The sequence below is a fragment of the Tachypleus tridentatus genome, chromosome 13, assembly GCF_004210375.1.
Source record: "Tachypleus tridentatus isolate NWPU-2018 chromosome 13, ASM421037v1, whole genome shotgun sequence".
NCBI classification, from domain to species: Eukaryota; Metazoa; Arthropoda; class Merostomata; order Xiphosura; family Limulidae; genus Tachypleus; species Tachypleus tridentatus.
In genome coordinates, this window is record NC_134837.1 from 74,564,084 (window position 1) to 74,588,702 (window position 24,619).

At 36.1% G+C, this 24,619-nt stretch overlaps 1 protein-coding gene across 2 annotated transcripts in view; it reads right to left on the reverse strand.

Moving 5' to 3' along the window:
- LOC143237928 (uncharacterized) overlaps nt 1-24,619 on the reverse strand; it is a 273,555-nt gene that overhangs the window by 74,881 nt on the left and 174,055 nt on the right. Inside the window, exon 1 of one of the 2 annotated variants that reach the window (XM_076477683.1) lies at nt 4,703-5,208. The exons of the other annotated variant lie outside the window; for it this stretch is intronic. The gene's annotated coding sequence lies outside the window, so the exon portion shown is untranslated. Of the gene's footprint in view, nt 1-4,702; nt 5,209-24,619 lie in introns of those variants that run through there. 2 annotated transcript variants of the gene reach the window in all.

Here is a 24,619-nt window from a genome sequence, read left to right on the forward strand (position 1 = left end):
AGAGTCTATCGGTTTGTATGTTTGCGTAGTTGTCAATAAACTTTGATGATATGCTACGGGTGGCTTTAAATGCTGTAGTAATTAGATAGTTCTGTATTGATTGTACTTTATCTACGTTTTTGGGTACTATGTTTATCCATGCAGAGCATGCATATTCGATGATAGGTTGTATCTATACGTTTTATATAGTTTTTATGATATTGTCTAGTGAGGTTTCTTAATTTTTATCGGTTAGACTTCTTGCATAAGTTGTGATTTTCGAAATTTTTGTTAGTACTTTATTTGTATGTTTTATCCTCGTTAGCTTTGGGTCGAAGGTTAAACGTAAAAGTTTTGCCGAAGTTGTGGTCTGGAGAAGTGTTCCATTCATATATGATTCTGGTGTCTTTTTTATGTTTTGTTTGTCTTGTGAATGTTAGTTTTAAACATTTATTGTTATGCAATATTTCTGACAGTATTCTTATATATTGAAAGTGGTTGTAGATTTGGTTCTCATCTGAGCAAAGTGAAATGTCCAAACACGAATGTCGTCTCCACAGGATACACTTACACAAATGTCTGTTTACAACTTACGTCCAAACACGAATGTCGTCTCCACAGGATACACTTACACAAATGTCTGTTTACAACTTACGTCCAAACACGAATGTCGTCTCCACAGGATACACTTACAAGAATGTTTGTTTACAACTTACGTCCAAACACGAATGTCGTCTCCACAGGATACACTTACAAGAATGTTTGTTTACAACTTACGTCCAAACACGAACGTCGTCTCCACAGGATACACTTACGAAAATGTCTGTTTACAACTTACGTCCAAACATTCTTGTAAGTGTATCCTGTGGATACGACATTCGTGTTTGGTCTCCACAGGATACACTTACAAGTAGTAACTTGCTACTCCGGTCTTTCCACTATTTTACATAACGACCCATAAGCTGTCTGCTTCAAGTATAAAAGCGTGCTTTTTGTGTTAAGTTGATGGATCTTCTGAAATTCACGATAAGTTTTCAATTCGGCACCACAGAAATGTTTGTTAGAAAAGTTCTTTAAAACATTCGTACCATAAATGGTTGATAGCTGTTTTAATATGAAATCTTTTTTTCAACTTATAATATTTAGTGTCACCATCCCTTTAGAACTAACTTTTATTTTTCTTAAGCGTATCTAAAAGTTTTGCAAAACCTTTTTATTTTTAATTTAACATTTCTGTACTTATATTTTCATCATTAAGGCAAGAAACTAATATATATCAAGGTCATTTAAAGGTTAAGGTCAAAAGGTTTGAGGTCAAGATCGCTAGTGGATTTTCGTGTACTCGTTTTGAACTGAAGTTCCTTCCAAAGAGCTTCGTGCTGTTTTATGTTCCTGTAATACTTGTAGTTATTTTGTTGTCCAGTAAGAAAGAACACACTATGTTAATCCACACGCCTGCCAGACGATTAATCCCTAGGCGGCACGTTTTACCAGTTTTATAGACTGACCTTGTCCAAAGGTTTGTGTGCTGCAAGGCTTGTACTGGTGTAACCACACGGTTTAGACTGTCTACCGGAATTCATTACCTTTAGCGACTTAGATAACGTTGAGAGTATCCACGAAAAGAGAGTTTTGCGGAGAAATCCCCCCCAGAAGAATTTTTAACACAACGATGAATAGCTGACGAAATCTGTATTCTCCAACATGCTTGGAATATTATCATGTTTTAGCATTCTTCACTGTTTGGTGAGAAGCAAACAAAGACATGAGTTCGATGTTTCTGAATTAAAAGTTCATAATTCTTTCTTGAGACACGTGTAAGATTTATTAACCTCGTGTCCTTGGGTTCTTAGATCAGATAGAACTGAAAAATAAAAATAATTCATTTACCGAAACCACTATATCAACATAAACAGTAAAACGTAACGCACGTCGACCTGGTTTAGTTGATCAAATCATTTCAGTAAGGCATATTAATTAATGCATATTTGCCGTAAGCTTGTGAAAAAAAGATCTAGGCTCCAACAGGTTTCACGTCCTCGAATGGTTAATGAGCCTGATATTTTGTTTTCGTAGCTGATGTAGACCACCTGGTAAACAGTAGAATAACAAATACTTCTGGCGAAAATAGAACGAACAATGAACGACCGAACCAACTAATTGCACACTGTGTTAGCCTGGTTTGATATCCACCCATTACATAACCTAGCACGAATAACATTTCATTGTTACCATTCTACGGATTATTCAGTGCACTCCAACATCGCAAGTTCGGTACCGAGTTTTAACATTAATTACATGTAATCAGTTTGTTATGCAGGCTAGGCGACAGTGATTTATGACTTGTTTTTTACTTCTGATTTATTCCAGTGGACTTACTTTTTCCATCACAAGTGATTAATAATCACATTACAGGTAATGATGTCGGTTACTTCAAATTATACAACCAGAACATTTTAATGTAGTCATTATTGACAACAGAGGGAGTATACGCAAACCCTGAAGATTTTTAATATAAAAATTATTAAGGAAAAAGAGGGTCATCTCAGGGAATAGAAACGTACAGGAGAAACCAATAGCCTCGTACATGACTTTCCATCGTTTTGGTAAAAACGAGGGGAATCTCGCGGAACGGAAACGAACAAGAGAAACCAATAGCCTTGTACGCAGGCGTAAAAAAAAAACAAAAAAAAACAAACACCTTTCATAACAGGACTTTATGGGAAAAAGTGTGTGATAAAGATAACAGTGGAAACACCGTGACTTTATCACCAGATTTTTATAAGATTAGTTCTGAGCAAGTTTTGCTGTAAGCCTTTTTTCAAGTTTGGATAACTGTGTTATTAAAATGAAAAAAAGCGGTTGTTATGAGCAACAGTGGAAGAATTGAAACAGATCGCGATTCATGTTTTATGTCCAATAATTACAAAATGTAGACTATCGACCAAAGCCAAAAGAAGATTAAAAAACAAATTGCGAGAGAACACTAAATATGAAAACTTAAAGGTTCACATACCCTGAAAAATACAAACATAAAAACAACCTAAGTAGCTATAAATAGGAGAACTGGACGCAACATTTAGTTGAAATATTACCACAGTTTGCATAAATAAAGAGAGACACTAGGATAAATACAGTGGTCATTTTAATAGCAATTTTATATTCACCAGCTAAATCAAAACCTGCTACAACAATTTCGATTTTGAAGGTATCAAACTTGAGAGGTGAAGTTATAAACCTTATTAGTCCATCTAAATATTTTATTTAGTTCTTAAAACATCTGACATCTAACAGGAGAGAAGAACAAGATTGAAAAAAACAATAAATTGTTACTTAACTTGTGAAGCTATTAAATAACCAATCATTATTATAGATCATTAATAAAAGATGGGATGATATACTTTACAGTAAAACTTCTAAACCGTAATGATAAACTCATTTCCCAAAATCCTGTATTCACTTCTGTGGAGTATAAACACGTACCAATCAAATGTAATTCAAGTGAATATAAACAATAGTTATTATATTAAAAAATTAATAGCCGTGTTTACATAAAAATTAGTTCATTTCTTACTCTTAATTTTTGATCAGTTTTAAAAACATCGAGCTATCTCAAGAGGTCATTCTTCCAAGTATTGAAGCTACGTTTTCAAAATCAGATATTAATAACCACAAAACATAAAATATTCCAATTTAGGCCCTGATTCAAGTAACCGTAAAACTTCTCTGGCTAGAAATCCACGGTACTAAGTGTCTTCGATCAATATTTGAGAACTTTTTAACTTAAGTGAATACACAATTTTTTTTTCAGATAGAGCTTCCAGGTTCCATTCCCCACATTTAATTTTCAGAAAAACTGAATGTTTTATTCTTCTATTTATCTTGAGACTGCTCGGGTAATTAGACAACCTTATATATTCACTTTTCACTCGTGTATGTGATTAATACCTACATACATTGTGTTGTTTATGAGGGTTTTCCAAAGTGAAGGTCGTTCACCGAAAGCTTACGATACATGTTAATAAATCATTTTGTCAACAAGGTTTTAACGAAACAAGAAGATAAATATCTATTAATATATGGCATGAGGATAATTTATCCTTCAAACAACAAAAGATTTCCCGTTAACTGTTTCCCGCTATTGTTTAAGTTAAAGATTTAGTCAAAAAAGCCAGTACCCCTGACGTAGAGGTTTTCAAATATCATCTTAAACATTAACGATATCATTGGTTAAAAAGAAAAGCTGCATTTTTGTTTCTGTTGGCAAAATCTTATTGGCCAACTGTTTTTAAGGGATTTGAAATAAAAAACAGTCATTATTGTTAATGTAATTATGAGTTGAATGCTAGTTTCTAGAAACTAAATCTGTAGTTCTCGAAACGATTATCGCAAATTTACATCATAAGAAATATATTTGCATCTAATGCAGGAATGTTTGGAACACATCTGAACATTTGAATTAAATTTAATAATTTTTATGTTTTCGTTTGCTTTCCGAAACATTATAATTGATATATATATATATATACACAGACACATGTATTGCCTGAAAGTTTAATAACAATGACATCAAAATGTTATGAATCTTGTTAAAGTGATGTGTGGTTTTTATAATTAACAGATAATTGTTATGTCTTACATCCATTGAAATGTTTCCACGTACTACAGTTGTTTCGGGACTTAATATTACGAGTATTCATACAAATGAAGACTTCACACAAACCTTTTCCTTCTTACATACAGTTGTGTCGTATCGATGAACAGGGTACGACTACCTGCCGCTCTTTACTCGTGGACAGACCCCCAAAACACGTCAGACATTTAAGAAAAACACCGAAGTCTTTCCTTTTCTCGCACTTCAGAAACAAATAAACGACAGCTGATAACGATGTCTCACAATAAAATGTTGGAAAGCAGTAAAACTTACGCTTCCGAATTTTATATAATAAGACTATATAATGCCGTAAATATTAAAATTTAAAAGTATTCAGTCTTCGGTCATTAATCGGAACTCGCCATTTCAGTTAGAAAATCATTTTCTTTACGATTTAAAAACTTGACATTTCCTGTAAAGTAATAAAACAAAGAGTTTTAACCGAATTCTAAAACTTGCTTGCAACAACGAGATTAACTCTATTCTGTAAGTCAAGCACTGTTCAATTCAGTAAGTGAAATATATTCACGTGGTATCAACGCTCCTTAGAACAGCCCAGGACAGTATGTGCATTCTCTCATGGTCCTCTCACTTACATTGAACTAACTAGCGTAGCTGGCCGGCGTCTTACCTATCACGTGACTCAGGGCCAACAGGTGACTGCCAATCAGTCCAGCCATCACAGTAAGGTAAAATGCTTGCGGGGTGAGCCAACAAGGGGACTTGCTGTTCTGTCTCTTGTCAAAATGTAGAAGCAGCCCATCCCTGATTGAGTGACGGCTACCCCTCCCATCCATAGCTACCCACTTGGAAGTTTCGTTCTTCTTTTTTTATTTATTTAAAACAAATTACGAGCAGCTCCAAAAGAAGACGTATGAGTGCAGTCTTGACGAAAAGAAATTTGACTTCCTAATAAAGTATTGTGCTCTGGAACAAACTAAACATACTATCTTGTAAAGTGATGAAGCGTATAACTGGCCACATCATTCTCTCTGATGCTAGCTATCAAACACGTACGTTTGCTGAATATACGATTGTTCAGTTTTTGCATTAAGAAAAAACGTATTCAAAGATGAAGCAACATGAAATCATTTATTTTCAAACACGTAGACAGATTAATTGAATAAAAAATAAAGGCATGTATATATAACGTCAGATTTGCCATAAAATGTGTACCTTTTATTATCTTAACTTTCATTATTTATTATACCATTTTTAAAAATCCAAACAAAATAATTAGTTCTACTTTATTGGGCACTTTAGTGGCTCAGGCATAAGTTTGAAGATTCATACCTCTAAAAGTGCGGGCTAGATACCTGCAATAGCCACAGCGCACATAGCCTATTGTGTAGCTTTGCACTTAAATACAATTGTAGCATTATAATCTTAACACTGTGTCAACGGGAAACAATTAAACAATCACATGGTTATTCGAAACGTTTATAAAGTGGTTTCCAAGTGGCCTTTAGACTTTTCATCAATTTATGCAGCATTGGTTTAACTAATAATGCTACTTTCATTATTCATCTGAGAAGAGGAGGAAACAGTCTCCAAAACGACCTTGACACCTGTCTCAATACTGACTACTGGTCATTACACACACACACACACATATGTATATAACCGACAAAAATAAAGATGAGTTATAAGAACATTCATGAAACGATTTAGAGGCATGTAGAAAATGACTTTCGAACAATTTATTCTATATATATGCGAATGATAATATATTTTAAAGATGACCGGTAGGAAATGGAAAGAGAACACTGCACAGTCTAGCTTTTCTGAAGGAAAAAAAAACAAACCGTTTTTGATTCGTTAAAACCAATGAAAAATATGTTTAGATTGTTTGTAAAATGTATTAGACTATAAGAGATTACGTTCATTATAAAGAAGTAATCACAAAAAACTTTTCACAGGTGTGCCAGAGACCCATCTGAAACTCAGACAGAAGACATCTTAATGGAAAATGAGAACATGCTCAGATTCAGCAGAGGCGATTACTCTACTAGAAAGGAAGCAGAGAATTCACCGAAATTCAGAAATGGCTCAGCTAACAGAAAGTTAGACGATAATATCAAAACCTCACACTGAATCTCACTATTTGATATACAGTAAGCAGTTGGGGGTGGGTACTGTTGGCTCGCCACTTTCCTTGTAGTCAATCAATTAAAAATCAAGGACTGCTACGAGAAAAAAAAAACATTTGTGTAAAAACAGAACAATAAATACAAAAACAAAAATACATCTACTTATCTCGCGAGTAGTGAAAAAGTAGACACGAAAAACGTGATCAGATTCAGAGAGAAGGTGGCAGTTAGAGTTATAAAACAAGAATAAATTCGGAGAGCTGGCTTAGCCAAAAGTTTCAAACACAGAATATAATTAATCTAAAGAAACAGATAATTAAACCATAATATACAAGTAGACACTATAATAAAATTCAGAGAGTAGATAACTCAACTAGAAATGAAGTTTTATAATATACTATGAACAAAGCTGAGACGATTGTGCTTAATAACAGAGATAACATATTATGATAAGGTCAGATAAAACAGAAGTAAAAGAAATGAATTCAGACCGTGTCTTAACTGTGATAAATAGCTGCAGAACGTTAACGTATTAAAAGTACTGAACTAAGATAAACCAGATTAAATATAGAAGCCATTTATTTAAAATAAATACAGATATAGTTTGATCAGATTGAAAGAGAGGATCAAAGTGAAAATATTATCACTAGATTAATATTTAAATATTATAGAGAACGAAATTTATGTTTATTTTTACTTCAAAACAAATCTGATAAGATCAAGATAGTTTCTGTTGTAAAATGTTTTGGTTAAAATGAATACTACATATGTATGGTTTGCTAGATTGAGGTGGAATATTTAGTATAATTAGTTCTTCAAGAAATAATTAGTTGACGAAACACACAACATAAACGCAAGTTTTGTTCTAAAGACACTAAGATAACCAACTACGAACTTTGGAACCGAAATTTAGTGACTAGCATTAATATTTGAATTTTATTCCGCGATAATGCCAAACGTTAGAATAGTGTAAAAGCCACCTAGCGGCATTTTTGAACTTTTGACCAGTACACATGGCTGCTGTGGTAACCAGTCATCTCCTTGAGGAAACCTTGTAAAGCTGAATTATGCCGTATGTATAGATGTCAAGGACATCTTGCCTAGGAAACTAAGCTGTCTTGTCATAAACATTGAAAGCGACCTCTCTGAAGATCAATAGTTGCGTGATGAGTACACGTGAACAAGTGCTAATCGACAGTATAGAATAAGCTTGAAGAGAAAAGATGGTACCGCGAGTTATAGTGATTTAAGGTCAACTTGAAGAGAAGATGATACAGCGAGTTACGGTGATTTAGGGTTAACTTCAGATTAGCGATCACAATATGACATTGTTGATGTAAGTAAATATAAGTTGTTTATTGGTTCACAATTTTCGCAAAAGCTGCGGAAAGGACTGTATGCTATTTCCATGCCCCCCGCTAGTACAGCGGTATGTCTCCGGATTTACAACGTTAAAATCAGGGGTTCGATTCCCCTCGGTGGGCTGAACAGATAGCCTTTGTGGCTTTGCTAAAAGAAAACAAACAAACAAACAAAGCTATTTCCATTCTTAATATGAACCGACAGACTACAGGAAAAACAACGACTCAACAACACTCACCACCAGCTCTTGGGCTACTTATGTCTAACAAAAGAGGGGAACAGTTATATAGTAATTTATGTATTTTTACATTCAACAGTTGTTTAAAAACACAACTTAGTATTACCTTTCTAGATATGTTTCTCTTTTTTTGATAATTATTCAAGTTCAAAATTTGTCATCATTACTAAACTCATGGTAAAGAAGTTAAAGTGCTCGACCCGCAATACGAGGGTCGCCGCTTAGAATCCTCGTCCCATCAAACATGCTCGCCATGGGGCGTTATAATGTGACGGTCAATTCCATTATCTGTTGGTAAAAGAGTAGCCCAAGAGTTGGCTGTGGGTGATGATAACTATCTACCTTCCTTCTAGTCTTACACTGCTAAATTAGGGACGGCTAGAGCAAATAGCTTTGGGTGAAATTCCAGACAAACCACAAATAAACTTTGTTAACATATTTTTAAAAACTACGTACATAACGTAATGTTTTGTCTGGTTTCGAATAATAATCGTAATTTATTTTTCCGTCCTTTTACCTTTAAAGGTGGAATTACACTTCTTACAATTAGAATTAATTGTTTTTAACGAATATATTTGACAGTTATTAGCAATCCTGTTTTTCTTTTAATCTGATTCAGCCTGATAATCACAGGAAATACGACTTGTCGATCAGATTAATGAGAACTGTTTGAAAACAGACTACGAGAACTCTACAAACAAGTTTCACCACGATTCAGATTAATAACTTGAACTATCCCCACATTGTGCTGATTCTAGTCACTTCACGCATTCTGCAAACACTTAGTAATATTATAGTTGTTTGAGAACAAGCACAATGGGCTATTTGTGCTCTGCCCACTACGAGTTTCTATCCAATGTTTCTTCTGCCACTAGAGCGCGCACTTAGTAAATACTGTATTTCTTCCACACAACGAACTGTAACGAATGATTATTTGGTTAAAATACGATTACTCCAGTAAGTGTTTAATAAAAGCATATTTAAGGCATCTTTAACTACTATATTTTTTAAAAGTTTGTTGTTGTTTTGTGTTTTTTTACCACACATAAGATATGTAATTATGATATAATTACCAAACGATAAAGTTGCTACACAGTTACTTACATTACAGTTAGCAAAGTAGTTTGTTATCCATTTGTATTTGGTTGCCATATTCAAACTTAATGGAAACACCGAAGGTTAAATTTTACCTAGAGCCCGGCATGGCCAGGTGGTTAAGACACTTGACTTGTAATCCGAGGATCGCTGGTTTGAATCCCCGTCACACCATACATGTTCGCCTTTTCAGCCGTGGGGGCGTTAATATGTATGGGCAATCCCACTATCCGTTGGGAAAAGAGTAGCCCAAGAGTTGGCGGTGGGTGGTTGTGACTAGCTGCCTTCCCTCTAGTCTTACACTGCTAAACTAGGGACGGCTAGCGCAGATAGCCCTCGTGTAGCTTTGCGCGAAATGTAAAACAAACAATCCATGCGTTTAGTTCCCCAGGTGGCACAGCAGTATTTCTGAAGACTTAAACGCTAAAAGACCAGGTCTTGATACAAATAAACCATACGTTTATTTTTAATTGCAATATTCATTGATTTTTTTTCTCATTATTTCGTTCATGCCAGATTTTTTCCCGGCTTAAAAAACTGAATTATTACATAATGTCGACATAACGTGACTAATGAGTGGAAATTTATACTTTGATGTTTCACAATAACAGAACAATTGTAAAATATATTGTATCACTAACTATAAAAGGATTAGTTTCTTTATCACCCTGTTGTAGGCCCGGCATGGCCAAGCGTGTTAAGGCGTGCGACTCGTAATCTGAGGGTCGCTGGTTCGCATCCCCGTCGCGCCAAACATGCTCGCCCTTTCAGTCGTGGGGGCGTTATAAGTGACGGTCAATCCCACTATTCGTTGGTAAAAGAGTAGCCCAAGGGTTGGCGGTGGGTGGTGATGACTAGCTGCCTTCCCTCTAGTCTTACACTGCTAAATTATGGACGGCTAGCACAGATAGCCCTCGAGTAGCTTTGTGCGAAATTCAAAACAAACAAACAAACAAAAACAAACACCCTGTTTGTAACGCTCTCACGTTACTTTTTTGTTTTCTGGAAATTCTCAGTCGTCCCTTAGCGACAAAACTATCACCCGATTGTTTTTAGGCCAACTGTCGTGTTTGTGCTGAATGTTAAATAATCATGTTGATTTGTTAGAAAAGGATTTTTTTGTTTTGTTTTTAGAGGCCTTTTACACGGAAGGTGTGTATTTTCGTATAACAAAGCCACTCGGGCTAGGTGCTAAGTCCACCGAGAGGGAATCAAACCCCCTGATTTTAGCGTTGTGAATCCGAGCTACAGAGAGTGATATTTTTATAACTTTAATGATGTAACAGCAAAACAGTTTAATTCAAAATGTTTTACGATATTGAGTAGTTTTTACATTGAGGACAAACCTTCGATCAAATTAAGGTATTTTTCATGTAACCAATGTTTGGATGAACAACTGTAAGTGGTTGTGACGATAACAAGTGTTCAAAATAGTTTAAAAAAATTGTGTCTGACAAAGGGAATCATGAAAGAATGGTGATGAATGATGATAGAGATTTTATTAAAATATATTGATTAAAGAACTACTTGGAGACTGATAAATATGTGAAGAATACGCGCAATTCGGAGGTATAGACTAATTCGTGTTATTTTAATTATGTGATTTTTATTAACCATTGAACAATGGTTTCCCATCATTTTTGACGGTTATACGATGCTGGTATAAAAGCACAACTTATATATTCTTATGGAAATGGACCCATAGTAACTATAACGTACACACAGTTTAAAATTTCAGGAATGTTTTGCGAATTAGCAAGCTCCGAACACCAAAGTTTTGCTACAGGGCTAACCCGAGTTTTCATGGAGTACAAAATGTTCTCTAAAAATATCGCAAGCCCTAAATAACATTAACCAGCTATAATAATATTCAAAAATTATTCAAACGAGCAATAGTTTCTTGGTAAATAAGCAACCTTATACTCAGACAAAAAAAACAACAACAACCAATATTTATTTTAGTTATTACTCAATTTTTCGGTTTCATATCTCCACATAAGGTTTGTCTACAAATAAAATTAAAACAACATCTTCAACCGACAAGTTTTTTGTTTTTTTCTTAAGTTTGGTTAGGTTTGTTTTGAATTTCAAGCTAAGCTACAAGAGGACTATCTGCGCTAGTCGTCCCTAATTTAGCAATGACAAACTAGAGTGAAGGCTGCGCATCACTCACCGCCAACACTTGGGTTACTCCTTTATTAACGAATAGTGGGATTAACCGCCACATTATAAAGCCACACGGGTTTCTACAACATTACTACGGCTATTTGCCGCTGTCCATAATTTTGAACTACCGACCAGTCAGAAGCACAGTACCACTCACCATTCATGCTAAGGAATTGACTGTCACTCTTGTAATGCACTCAGAGCTTAAAATATGAAGACTTTTGTAGCATTGCCCGAATATGCACCTCATTGCCAGCTCCAAAACCTGGAACTTTACCGACAAGAAGATAAGTTTATTATGTATAAGCTTGAACAAGCATTCGAATTTTGTACTTCATCTGAGACTGTGTCTACAATTCGATTGTTAATTGACGTTCTACAAAATATCGATTGATGCCCAGCTTTTTGTTCCAAATATTTTCCAAAGTCATCTGTTGCGTCTTGTCTCGGGCCCACAAATCAGTCCACTCCCTTCACTACCGATTGGTGCATTCACAGCTTGTACACGTGAACACATTTGTTTCCAACTTATTTTCTCTTGCCGATGACCAGATGACCAATATCATTAGTGTTATTCGAATATCATCCGTAGACTTACCGCTGTAATAGCGAGAGACCTTTTGGGATGTGAAAGAAGATAGCTAAGCTCCCATTGTCAGGCCAAATGCAGGTCTTCCAACATAACTTATAATAATTCTTACACCTTTTTTAATTGTTTCAAGAATCTTCGCCTGGTACAGCGTCAAGTCGCGAGTTATTATTACCCTAATCACATCGTGAGTTAAGTTACAGAATTTTATTTGCAACAAAGCAATATTACTGTAAATGGGCTTATTTTATTGAAGAGCAAGTGATAATAACCGGAACTGCGGAAGAACGTTTTTCGTTTCGTATGTATTGTCCTTCTTCATGACACTCATAAAATATCGATTTCCTCTCAGGCCTAGAATTATCCCTTACTTCATACCAAAGTGTTGGGTCAGTTATTAAACTATATTTCATATAGCAATATTCCGTAGAAAGCTTACTTAATGTTCAAAAAACGAACAGACGAGGCCCTGTTAAGGCACTCGACACGTTATCTGAAGGTCGCGGGTTCGAATCCCCGTCGCACCAAAATTACTCGCCCTTTCAGCCAGCCGTGGGGGCATTATAATGTGAAGGTCAATCCCATTGTTTGTTGATAAAAGAGTAGCCCAAGAGTTGGCAGTGGGTGGTGATGACTAGCTGCCTTTCCTCTTGTCTTACACTGTTAAATTAGGGACGGCTAGCGCAGGTAGACCTCGAGTAGCTTGGCGCGAAATTCCAAACAAAACAAACAGACGAAACCGATTACCTATTACTGGTGGAAAATAACCTAGGAATCGATAACGTCATTCTTCGGTACAACTAGAGCAACGATTAAAGTTGCTGGGAAGGTCCAGATGGAAGTAGAACGATCCTTGTTGTTTCTCGCTATTAAAAACAAAACAGAGAAGCTTCTTTTCTGGCAAAACACCGCTGTCTATCTAAATAAGCAGACAACACTAGATGTATGTATATGCTGACATCAGTTGAACATTAGAGATAACTTTGATTGGCATGATATTTAGCTTAGCGTTTTTTTGTATTAAATTATAGAAAAAAAACTTTTTCTCCTCAAGATGAAGTTCAATTCAAAAGATAGTTTACTCAAGTTATTTTAAAAACGTTTACAGAATTATTGGCCCGGCATAGCCAGGCGTTCGATCTGTAATCTGAGAGCCGCGGGTTCGAATCCCATTCGTATCAAACATGCTCGCCCTTTCAGCCGTAGGGGCGTTATAATGTGACGGTTAATCCCACTATTCGTTGGTAAAAGAGTAGCCTAAGAATTGGCAGTGGGTGGTGATAACTAGCTGCCTTCCCTCTAGCCTTACATTGCTAAATTAGGGATAGCTAGCATAGATAGCCATCGAGTAGCTTTAATCGAACTATATTAATTTTACCTGTAATTAGCCCCCACTGGCACAGCAGTATGTCTGTGGACTCACACTGCTATAAACCGGGTTTCGATACTCGTGGTGGGCAGAGCACAGATACCCCATTGTGTAGCTCTGTGCTTAATTTTAAACAAACAAACAAATTACTTGTAATTAAACTTCTCAGACACACACACACACACACACAACGAAACTATGCAACATAAATATTTGGACGAATTTGCGGAGTTATCGTAATATGTCTATGGTTTTAAAACACAAATCACATAACTAATAAATCAATAACGAGAAAATCAATGTATATATTTCGTAGTACATTGAACCATTCATGCAAAAACTTGTAACCTACAAGCTTTAACTCTGTCTTTAAAACAAAAGGTCTACTTAGCTCTACACAGCATAATTCAGTTTTGGACAACGTTTAAGACTTTAGTGTAAAACAAATCTATAGCTAATGAATGAAAAAAAAACGAGTTCTCTACATTTTTTTTCTGTATTCTGTATTTTGTTTAGTAAAAAAGCACTGTAATTTTACGATCCTACATGTCGTCTAAAGGATCATAAAACTAAACCTGGAGGGTGGGGAAGAAAGCAACTGAGATTTCACCTAGGTCGACAACCCATCCCAATGGATGTGTTTATTCATTGGCCTTTTGGAACACTAGAAACTTAGAGTGGACTGACACAGGACCATATTTTCAACATATAGTCTCTCCAGTGTCTGGAAAATGGCTAACAATTGTAGTTCTCGTCTTTAGAGTGCTCACAAATACTGTAATTAGGCTGAATAACAGATGATTTATTTCAAATGTTCAAAGTTAAGGTTCCAGAAGATCCACCAAGAATTCCTTAAAGCCATTCTTCCTGGCTTGGGGCAAAATGTACCAATAGAATCACGGACTGTTTGTTTTCCAAATGAAAGACAGAAAATCGCTAAAAGGATACCCCCCCCTTTTGAAGTATATGTAATTATACTTCATTTGTAGCATTGTGTAGACACAGACAGGGGTTTTGATGATAAATGGGAAAATGTATATAATATCAGTAGGTAAATCAATCTGTTCATTACATATAAGCGTGTAATGTCAGTGGAGTAAGTTGTTTATCTATCTAAACGACGTACTCTATGCATTCAACTGAATTTTTTGTATTGTTTGTGTAGTTTAGCCGTATACTTAGATTATTTTAAACACAAGATTCTTCAGTTGTAACTTGTTAACTTGATACAAACCTGTTTGTAGTCAGTTCACACCAATATTACAGAAAACATTTTGTTTGTTTTTGAATTTTGCGCAAAGTTACACAAGGGCTATCTGTGCTAACCGTACCTAATTTAGCAGTGTAAGACTAGAGGGAAGGCAGCTAGTCACCACTACCCACCGCCAACTCTTTGGGCTACTCTTTTACCAACGAATAGTGGAATTGACCGTAATATTATAATGCCCCTACAGCTGAAAGGTCTAGTATGTTTGGTGCGATGGGGATTCGAACTCGCGACCCTCAGATTATGAGTCGAACGCCTTAACTCACCTGGCCATGCCGGGCCTTACAGAACACGAAACCACAGACAAGTTCACTGTTACGGCGTGTTTTGTAATTTGTAAAATTTTATTAAGATAAAACGAAAGAATTCGAAAACAATACCTTTGTTGAAAATAAGTATGGCGACACATTGCAAGAGAAACTAGCACAGCAACACGTGACATATTCAATCTATCTTGAAAGTCCGTATATAATAGCAAAACATATAGGACGTGTATGTGTGTATCCAGAGTAGCTACACCTACTGCTAGTCTGAGATTATTAATAGCCGATAGAGTTTATTGTCGTTAAAAGTTGTAAAAGCCCACTTACTTTAACTATATACATACTTTCACCATTTCAAACTGATGATTAACCATAAATCTGTTTTCAGTTTAAAGATAATTGACTGTCGTTGTTAAGCGCAAAACTGCACAACGGGGTATCTGTGCCAAGCTCACTGCGAGGATCAATCCCAGAATTTTAACAACACAATATCGCAATAATACTGTTCAACCTTCTAGAACGTAGGACGGGGCAGATAAAACACAGTAATGTCCAATGCCATCTGTCTCTCTCTTCTTGTACAAACGCTAGATGATGTACCCGTTCATGGCACTGGGGAGGCGTGAGAGTTCCCCAGGAAACAGCATGGGGACGTCAAATCCGAATGCCAACCTCTATGTCGCTCCCTGAGGACCTCAAAGGGTACATGGCAAGCTTATTCGAAAATATGAAAACCTGTGTCTGTTTGTACGTGTGTCTTCGTTTCAGTCTTTCATATTTTCGAATAAGCTTGCGAGATTTGAATGCCAACCCCTTTGTCACTCTTCGATGTGTCTTATTGTTGTATTCGAAGTGTGGTTCAGATGGGTCAGGAAAGCGGACTTGGAAAAAGAAAGGCTCTTCTGGTTTATATACATACGTACAGATATCTTTAGCTATGAAAATAAAAAGTTTATTCTGTGTAAAAAAAAATCAAATGATCACAATCCATCTGTCGTTAGTAGGGATGATAAGAACGGAATCTGTGTTAAACAAAAAGGAGATAGAAAAATTAAAAAATTTAAAACCGAAACATTGTTTTAATCCTTTAATTAAAAATAGCCAAATGTCACCTAGTTTTTACTTATTTTGAATATGGTAAGAAAGAAAAGAGAGAGAGAAGGAAAGTAAACGACTTGCCGGTATTCTGAAAGTTGAATGTGTGCGTATGTGTGACACGCCCCATGGAAGGCATAACTTTGGTGCCCTTAACATTGTAAACTTCAAATCTGTGTGATGTGTTTGTATGTCTGTCCGTCTTTCACAATGTCAAATGCCCGCGCTATGTTTATTAATTCAACGACCTAGTTATGAAAGAAACGCAATGTTTTAAGTTTCAAGGACATTGTAATTATAGCTTGTGTTGAATGCAAATAATCATATAAATCTAGGATTTGTATATTTGTTGAATAAGCAGCTATGGTGTACGTGTTCGTGTGTCGCTGTATATAAATTACGTCTCTGTGTCTAGCATAAAAGAACGTCGCTCCATAAAGAACACAACACTAAGTAACCAGTCCAACAGCTGAAAGAACGATCATCGGTCACGGTCGTAGATAAACGTAGATTTGCGACAGAGAACAGACGGCAAGACCAATAAAGCTAGAACAATGGTTATGGCTAATAGGCCTACTTTCAAACATTAACCAGTTCATTATTTTGTAGGCCCGGCATGGCCAAGCGTGTTAAGGCGTGCGACTCGTAATCTGAGGATCGCGGGTTCGCATCCCCGTCGCGCCAAACATGCTCGCCGTCCCAGCCGTCGGGGCGTTATAATGTGACGGTCAATCCCGCTGTTCCTTGCTAAAAGAGTAGCCTAAGAGTTGACAGTGGGTGGTGATAACTAGTTGCCTTCCCTCTGGTGTTACATTACTAAATTACGAACGGCTAGCGCAGATAGCCCTCGTGCAGCTTTGCGCGAAATTCAAAACAAACAAAGAAGTCAAAACCTACAAAATAAGATATTGAAAGCGAACATCTGAGTAATTGAAGCAGAGTTACCATTAGTTTTATATTCAGCTATGGCTAAGTTACAGAAATAACACTATTCAGAAACGTATTTTAGGGATAAGCATTTGGATATTGTATGGAGAGTTAATGATATTTTATAATAACGATGTTGGATGTTCCTTGAAACTAACTTTTTCACCGTCAATCATTTAACATAGTGGACATGCTTATACACTTATTGACCAGACACCACAACTTACAATGTATGTGAGTGACAGGAAGGTCTTAACAAACTCCCCCCTCCAGCCCTTCATTTGTAGGTAAGCGTTGTTTTCCTAGACATTGTTTCAGTTAAAACCAGATGCACAGCCCGGCGACTTCTCAGATATGTCGGAGAAGGTGATAACATGAACACTGATTTCATTCTTCTTGGCTCGGAGTAAAACTCCCGTGGAAACAGGGGTGTGACTTGGTGCGTTATATTAACAATAATACATTACGCTACATTCTTAGAACTTTGATAAGTGTTTTACACCTATTTTAATAGCCTGCACTTTCATCTAGCGAACATTTAAATTACAACATTAATAATAATCGAATGGAGAAAAATAAAGTTCTCCGTGGCAATAAACGGAGGCGAAACGGGAAAATCGTAACCCCTATTAATAGCAAATCGAAACGCACACAGGATAAAATTTTCACGAAGTTGGGGGTTGCACATCGCGTAATAAACGTTTTCCAGTATCATACATATAAGCAAGAGTTTCGTTATTATATGATGTAGCGATTTTTAAAATTGTTTTGGTGATCTGGCTTTACAGTATGGGAACCAGTAAGACGATAGTAGTAGAACTCGGGCCTCACCGGATGTTACAAATATCTCTCTCTTCTGTGTTAAGGACAGCGCGCAATTCAGTGGTAAACGCGCTGGAACGTGCATATGGAGTTCCATGATTGCGATTCTCATTAATGCAAAAACAACAGAAAATAAATTGCACTTTACAGTTTGAGTCGATTTGTCTTTTCAACGTTCTACCTGCGTATCGTCTACCTGCCTACTTGTTTTTTAGAGCAAACCCATATTTAGATGTGGACAAAACGGGAAATTAAACCTCGAATTTCAGCTTTGCAAGTTCAAAGACTTGCTATTGTCTCACCAGGGCACCTACATATTGCGTCATCTTCTGGTTTTTCCCTGCTCCGACACCCAGTTAAAAAAACAACTGAACCAAAAATTTGTCAAATCACAGTTCTGTCATGTAAAATGTATAGCAACAGTAGTAAAACATGGCATAAAGTGCAATATTGATTGCATTTTTTGTATCAGTGTTATAAGGGTCACTGTTATCAAAAGAAGTCATAAATCCTAAACATTTTGGTGTATAAACAGTTCAGAAAATTTGTTTAAAAAAACTAGTGGACCCTATCGGTAGTTATGAACATTGATCTAGCCATGTATCCAACTGTCAAAAAAGTCATTTGCATTTAGATTGAAAATATCAAAAACAAAACAGTTTTCTGAAGGTTGTATGTCTCTTACCAATGTATTTTGGAAGCAGTCTGGCCACTTGTGGTTTATGTTTTTATGTTACAAATGTAATATATTTGTCAGTTATACTGTTTATAGTTTAATCGGAATGTGTAACTTTGATTAATAACGACTTTTTGGGTGGGGTAGAGGATTCTGTGTAACAACTCTGAGAATGATTGTACTGGTAGCGGCAGTTCTACGTGTAATAGGATGCTGTTCACACAGTATGATATTATCATACGGGTACAGCGACAATCACTTGTTGTGTGGTAGGATCCTGTTTATATGAGTTATATTGATGTGGTGATATTCTTTTGTTATACGGTAGGATGTTATTTACATGGATTGTATTGGATGTGGTGATATTCCCTTGTTGTGTGATAGAACGCTGTTTATATGGATAGTATTGGATGTAATGATATTCCCTTGTTGCGTGGTAGGATGTTGTTTACATGGATTGTATTGGATGTGGTGATATTCCCTTGTTGTGTGGTAGAACGCTGTTTATATGGATTGTATTGGATGTGGTGATATTCCCTTGTTGTGTGGTAGGATGTTGTTTACATGAATTGTATTGAATGTGGTGATATTCCATTGTTGTGTGGTAGGATTTTGTTTACATGGATTGTATTGGATGTGGTGATATTCCCTTGTTGTGTGGTAGGATGTTGTTTACATGAATTGTATTGGATGTGGTGATATTCCCTTGTTATATGGTAGGATGTTGTTTACATGGATTGTATTGGATGTGGTGATATTCCCTTGTTGTGTGGTAGAACGCTGTTTATATGGATAGTATTCGATGTAATGATATTCCCTTGTTGCGTGGTAGGATGTTGTTTACATGGATTGTACTGGATGTGGTGATATTCCCTTGTTGTGTGGTAGAACGCTGTTTATATGGATTGTATTGGATGTGGTGATATTCCCTTGTTGTGTGGTAGGATGTTGTTTACATGGATTGTATTGGATGTGGTGATATTCCCTTGTTGTGTGGTAGGATGCTGTTTACATGAATTGTATTGAATGTGGTGATATTCCATTGTTGTGTGGTAGGATTTTGTTTACATGAATTGTATTGGATGTGGTATTGTGGATGTTGTTTATATTCCCTGTTGTGTGGTATGAACATGAATGTATTGGATGTGGTGATATTCCCTTGTTATATGGTAGGATGTTGTTTACATGGATTGTATTGGATGTGGTGATATTCCCTTGTTGTGTGGTAGAACGCTGTTTATATGGATAGTATTGGATGTAATGATATTCCCTTGTTGCGTGGTAGGATGTTGTTTATATTCCCTTGTTGTGTGGATTGTATTGGATGTGGTGATATTCCCTTGTTGTGTGGTAGGATGTTGTTTACATGGATTGTATTGGATGTGGTGATATTCCCTTGTTGTGTGGTATTGGATGTGGTGATATTCCCTTGTTGTGTGGTAGAACGCTGTTTATATGGATAGTATTGGATGTAATGATATTCCCTGGGTAGGATGTTGATGGATTGTTTACATGGATTGTATTGGATGTGGTGATATTCCCTTGTTGTGTGGTAGGATTTTGTTTACATGGATTGTATTGGATGTGGTGATATTCCCTTGTTGTGTGGTAGGATGTTGTTTACATGGATTGTATTGGATGTGGTGATATTCCCTTGTTATATGGTAGGATGTTGTTTACATGGATTGTATTGGATGTGGTGATATTCCCTTGTTGTGTGGTAGGATGTTGTTTACATGGATTGTATTGGATGTGGTGATATTCCCTTGTTCTGTGGTAGGATGTTGTTTACATGGATTGTATTGGATGTGGTGATATTCCCTTGTTGTGTGGTAGGATGCTGTTTACATGAATTGTATTGAATGTGGTGATATTCCATTGTTGTGTGGTAGGATTTTGTTTACATGGATTGTATTGGATGTTGTTTACATGAAATGTATTGGATGTGGTGATATTCCCTTGTTATATGGTAGGATGTTGTTTACATGGATTGTATTGGATGTGGTGATATTCCCTTGTTGTGTGGTAGAACGCTGTTTATATGGATAGTATTGGATGTAATGATATTCCCTTGTTGCGTGGTAGGATGTTGTTTACATGGATTGTATTGGATGTGGTGATATTCCCTTGTTGTGTGGTAGGATGTTGTTTACACGGATTGTATTGGATGTGGTGATATTCCCTTGTTGTGTGGTAGGATGTTGTTTACATGGATTGTATTGGATGTGGTGATATTCCCTTGTTGTGTGGTAGGATTTTGTTTACATGGATTGTATTGGATGTGGTGATATTCCCTTGTTGTGTGGTAGGATGTTGTTTACATGAATTGTATTGGATGTGGTGATATTCCCTTGTTATATGGTAGGATGTTGTTTACATGGATTGTATTGGATGTGGTGATATTCCCTTGTTGTGTGGTAGGATGTTGTTTACATGGATTGTATTGGATGTGGTGATATTCCCTTGTTGTGTGGTAGGATGTTGTTTACATGGATTGTATTGAATGTGGTGATATTCCCTTGTTGTGTGGTAGGATTTTGTTTACATGGATTGTATTGGATGTGGTGATATTCCCTTGTTGTGTGGTAGGATGTTGTTTACATGGATTGTATTGGATGAGGTGATATTCCCTTGTTGTGTGATAGGATGTTGTTTACATGGATTATATTGGATGTGATGATATTCCCTTGTTGTGTGGTAGGATGTTGTTTACATGGATTGTATTGGATGTGATGATATTCCCTTGTTGTGTGGTAGGATGTTGTTTACATGGATTGTATTGGATGTGGTGATATTCCCTTGTTGTGTGGTAGGATTTTGTTTACATGGATTGTATTGGATGTGGTGATATTCCCTTGTTGTGTGGTAGGATGTTGTTTTCATGGATTGTATTGGATGTAGTGATATTCCATTGTTGTGTGGTAGGATTTTGTTTACATGGATTGTATTGGATGTGGTGATATTCCCTTGTTGTGTGGTAGGATGCTGTTTACACGGATTGTATTGGATGTGGTGATATTCCCTTGTTGTGTGGTAGGATGTTGTTTACATGGATTGTATTGGATGTGGTGATATTCCCTTGTTGTGTGGTAGGATTTTGTTTACATGGATTGTATTGGATGTGGTGATATTCCCTTGTTGTGTGGTAGGATGTTGTTTACATGGATTGTATTGGATGTGGTGATATTCCATTGTTGTGTGGTAGGATTTTGTTTACATGGATTGTATTGGATGTGGTGATATTCCGTTGTTGTGTGGTAGGATGCTGTTTACACGGATTGTATTGGATGTGGTGATATTCCCTTGTTGTGTGGTAGGACGTTGTTTACATGGATTGTATTGGATGTGGTGATATTCCCTTGTTGTGTGGTAGGATTTTGTTTACATGGATTGTATTGGATGTGGTGATATTCCTTGTTGTGTGGTAGGATGTTGTTTACATGGATTGTATTGGATGTGGTGATATTCCCTTGTTGTGTGGTAGGATGCTGTTTACACGGATTGTATTGGATGTGGTGATATTCCCTTGTTGTGTGGTAGGATGTTGTTTACATGGATTGTATTGGATGTGGTGATATTCCCTTGTTGTGTGGTAGGATTTTGTTTACATGGATTGTATTGGATGTGGTGATATTCCTTGTTGTGTGGTAGGATGTTGTTTACATGGATTGTATTGGATGTGGTGATATTCCATTGTTGTGTGGTAGGATTTTGTTTACATGGATTGTATTGGATGTGGTGATATTCCGTTGTTGTGTGGTAGGATGCTGTTTACACGGATTGTATTGGATGTGGTGATATTCCCTTGTTGTGTGGTAGGACGTTGTTTACACGGATTGTATTGGATGTGGTGATATTCCCTTGTTGTGTGGTAGGATTTTGTTTACATGGATTGTATTGGATGTGGTGATATTCCTTGTTGTGTGGTAGGATGTTGTTTACATGGATTGTATTGGATGTGGTGATATTCCATTGTTGTGTGGTAGGATTTTGTTTACATGGATTGTATTGGATGTGGTGATATTCCCTTGTTGTTTGGTAGGATGTTGTTTACATGGATTGTATTGGATGTGGTGATATTCCCTTGTTGTGTGGTAGGATGTTGTTTACATGGATTGTATTGGATGTGGTGATATTCCCTTGTTGTGTGGTAGGATGCTGTTTACACGGATTGTATTGGATGTGGTGATATTCCCTTGTTGTGTGATAGGATGTTGTTTATATGGATTGCATTGGATGTGGTGTTATTCTCTTGTTGTGTGGTATGATGTTGTTTACAAACCTGAATATTATTTTAATTATAACATTACGATAGAAGTTACACTACTGAATTTACTCTGACCACTTTCAAGGCCATTTACATGTGATAATCAAGACAATATTCGATACGAGGAACGCACATTTTATTTGTTCGTTAGTGCATAATAGTCGCACACATCACGAACAGTTCCAGTTGCGTTTCCTATATTTTTCATTAGTTTAATTAGTGCGAGAGCGTAATACATCAAATACCCTTTTCAATGCTCCCCGAGTTTAATAAGATAAGGATGGGTATAGTCTTAGCGAAAGGTAGCCTTAAAGTATATTTTATTTCTAATACAAAAATTAGTCAGTGAGAGGTACTTAGGACTAAATAAACAGCTCGCTACTTTAAATCAAACGAAAATTAAAACTGGCAATAATTATTTTGAAATTTATAAAGATATATATTTGCTCATACAACTTTTCTAAACAGTAAGAATATAAATAATCCATTCTATATTTCTTTATTGTAAAAATCTGATAAAAAATTACGATAATTATCTCTGCCTTGTTGCTTTTTTGCACGTTTCTAATAATTTCCCAAGGCTATCAATAAAACATTTTCTTTGTAGAACTTTCGATTTTTTTTGTTGTTGTTGATGCCTACGGTGTGACTGGCTTGCTAACGAACTAGCCTACGCTGACTGAAATCCCACAAGGTATCATACCGCTTCGTATTTTTAGCAAGAACTTATTTAAAAGGAACAGCGATAAAAACTAGCCTGACAATCTTACGGCTTTAGAGCACTTATATCCATAAATCTTGCAATGTTTGAAACCATTTTAATTGGAATACTACACAGAACAAGGCATAACCATTCAGTTGCCATAATACGAGAAAAAAAAATGAAACTGTTGAAGAACACGTCGTGAAAGAATTTTAACGTTCTATGGCTCCATGTTTACTGTTAGAATGATTTCTACGCGGTAATTAAAGGTGGTTTTAATTTCACGATCTTGCCCGAAAATTAATTGCATCAAGTTTGAATTAATATGTAACATACTTAGAATCAGTCGGAACAATTGAAAAAAATAATGAAACAATAATGTTGTCTAACCAAACAAGAAACAACATGAACGATATTGTTATATCCTAACAGAAACGTGACAACATTAAGAACTGTTTAAAATATTTGGTTTACTGTTACGGCACAGCACGATTATTGTTACATCTATTGAAATTCTATTTGATCCCGAACTTGGTTGTTTTAGACTTTCTACCTGTAATGATATGAAGCTCAATATATATATATATTGTCCTTATTATATTTTCGTTATTATTTTACTGCATTAGTAAACCCCAAATGAATTGGATACAGTGTTTACACACAATGAGAATTACACCATGGAACTGTTACACACAGATATAGGCTACTTACACGTTACAAAAAGCCTGTGCTTACACGCGGATAAAGTTATAATGCCATAAAGTCATTACACACATACACACAGTTTACACGGAGATTAAAAGTTACTAGGTAAAAATTAGTTACGCTAGAAAGTTGTAGCATTGGCGAAACGACCAACGAGAGATTACATAACATAAAAGATTTTTCTCCCATTTTATTCGTTTCCGTATCTCTTCTTAATTGTTATACAACACACACACTGTTAGTTAAACAATCAGATTGTTCCTGAAGTCTTTCATTTCACCAACTTTTACCAGTATCTTTTCCTTTTATCCCCTGTATATCACAACAATACTTCAAATCTGTTGTCTTTTTT